Raw genomic sequence first — 2,760 nt, 5'->3', positions numbered from 1 at the left:
TTCTTTTTAATATATTAAAAATTTAGCACTTTAAAAAAATATATTATCCCCCCCCCCCCGCGATAGCTCAACGGCAGTCTGAGAGCTTATAACGCTAAATGTCGGTTTTTGACGCCCGCAGTGGGCACAGCAAAGACAGCCCATTATGTATGTTTCTGCTACCTTAGCCTTTTATATACATAAATTTGTTTTCGTAATAGATTTTCCACATAAATATATATATATATATATTAACTTACTACAAAATTGTTTGTTTTAACATATAGAAACTTCCTTAGTTATTAATTTACGGAAAGTTATGTTTTCTTCACTTTTGTATACAGCCACGTTGTTATTTTTCTTAAATAAATTAATATTGTCCTTTTTGAATACGAAAAAATACAGAAACTTATAGGACCTAGAATATCTTTCTTTCAATTTTTGATATATCCATTTGAAAAACAAAAGCTAATAAGAGGATTAAAATTATACTTTAAAAGTTAAACGTTTAATGGAAGTGTGTTATAAAACACATTATGTCTGCCAAACTTTACAACAAGTGAAGTGTGTTATAAAACACATTATGTCTGCCAAACTTTACAACAATATAAACTCTGTATGCCATTATCCCTACTACATCTTAAATTATTATAGTACACTCGTTTTAACTGTCAAATCCGTTATAAAACACATTATGTCTGCCAAACTTTACAACAATATAAACTCTGTATGCCATTATCCCTACTACATCTTAAATTATTATAGTGCCCCCCAGTGGTACAGCGGTATGTCTGCCAAACTTTACAACAATATAAACTCTGTATGCCATTATCCCTACTACATCTTAAATTATTATAGTGCCCCCCAGTGGTACAGCGGTATGTCTGCGGACTTACAACGCTACAATCCGGGTTTCGATACCCGTGGTGGGCAGAGCACAGATAGCCCTTGTGTAGCTTTGTGCATAATTAAAAACAAACAAACAATTATTATAGTACACTCGTTTTAACTGTCAAATCCGTATGCCTAAAAGAAATGTGTTTTTTAATATACAGTATAACTGTGATTGTGCCTTAAATTGCCATTCTATTTTAAACTTACGAAAGTTAAAGTATAAAGTAAATCATTATATGTTGACCAAAATGTAAGTTAAGTTATCCTGTTACTGTTGAGTTCGTAAGACTGCAGATCGATGTTTTAAACATCACACTCGTCTACTAAGATTACCATAGCTCAGATGAAGTAATCATACATACATAGATAGAGAGAAGGAACTGGGACACCACAATTTAAAGGGTTACGATAACGTGACGCTTTGCTTAAGAAATTTCGTGAGACTATGTAGCATTTTCTCACGAACTAGCGAAGCTTCTGTAGGTGGAAAGGTTTCTTAAACCTTCGCGCAAAGCTACTCGAGAGCTATCTGCGCTAGCCATCCCTAATTTTGAAGTGATAAACTAGAGGGAAGGCAGTTATTCAACATCACCCACCGCCAACTATTGGAGTACTTTTTTACCAACGAATAGTGAAACTGACCGTCATATTATAACACTCCCCACGATTGAAAAGGCGAGCATATTCGTAGACGGGTTTCGATCCCGCATGTTGTGATTCGACCACCCTAGCCACAAAACCATGGTAGAAAGGATTTCATTGTGCAACAGAAGTTAATGTCAAAAAAATAAAGTCTATATCTGTTTACATTTCATTTTATATTGACCTATTCTCTCCTATTGCAGCTTAAATGTATCCAATCACCGGATACGCTAGTAAAGAGTAGCTCAAAAGTTGGCGGTGGGTAGTCTTGACTAGCTGACTTCTCTCTAATTTATCACTTCAAATTTAGGGACGGCTAGCATAGATACCCTTGAGCATCTGCGCGTATAATTCAACAGAAAATAAATTAAGATTAGATATAGCTTGTATTAATATTAAGTTTGTAACTTTGGTTACAGAGCGGATCTTTTAACTTATGTGTATCTGTTTTTTTTTTCACAAAATCGGCCAGAAAGGGCTATCTTCGAGCACTTGGGTTTGTCTCAGCTAGCCTATATGCATTAATTAAACGCCCCCCCCCCCCCAGTGGAATATCGGCATGTCTGCGGACCAACAACGCTAGAAACCGGGTTTCGATACCTGTGGTGGGCAGAGCACAAATAGCCCATTGTGTAGCTTTGTGCTTAACTTCAAACAAATATTACTTAAATTATATTGTCCCTTCATGGTTTAATTAGCCCGTATTTTGTACCTCTTCTCTATGGGTATATTTTTTAGTTTATTGTAAACTGGGGACGGAAAAATTGGCATCTCTAACTTCCGTGCTAAATTTTAAGTTGTTAAAAAAAGGAAAATGGGGAGGGGCTTAAAGTATATATCTACTAAGTAAAGGGAATTTAATTCCATTTTCTGTAATCAAAGTGCAAATCGAATACAGGGCTCAGAGTCCGAACACTCAACATTCAAGTCGCTGTATTTTTTATTTTTTGGTCGGAGTAAATTTAGTTGGGTCATGGATTTCTTAGCCCACGTTTTCTAGGGCCTTTCTCAAAATAGGCAAGTAGGTCATCCCTAAATAGGGCTGCTTAGACGACTTGATAGCTGCCTCAGTTTCTTTATGTCTTTTACATAATCATGCGAACAACATACCAAGACCTTCATCATGTAAGCCTAGGCAAGAGTATGGAAAGGTGGAGGCTGACCTAGACCTACCATCCCTCTTGAGACCATTGAGAGAGAGAATTCAAAGCTAGACCGAATACAGACGTCCAATGCCTCAATTAT

The sequence above is a fragment of the Limulus polyphemus genome, unplaced genomic scaffold, assembly GCF_000517525.1.
Source record: "Limulus polyphemus unplaced genomic scaffold, Limulus_polyphemus-2.1.2 Scaffold3069, whole genome shotgun sequence".
Lineage (NCBI taxonomy): Eukaryota > Metazoa > Arthropoda > Merostomata > Xiphosura > Limulidae > Limulus > Limulus polyphemus.
This window is presented reverse-complemented; position numbering follows the sequence as displayed.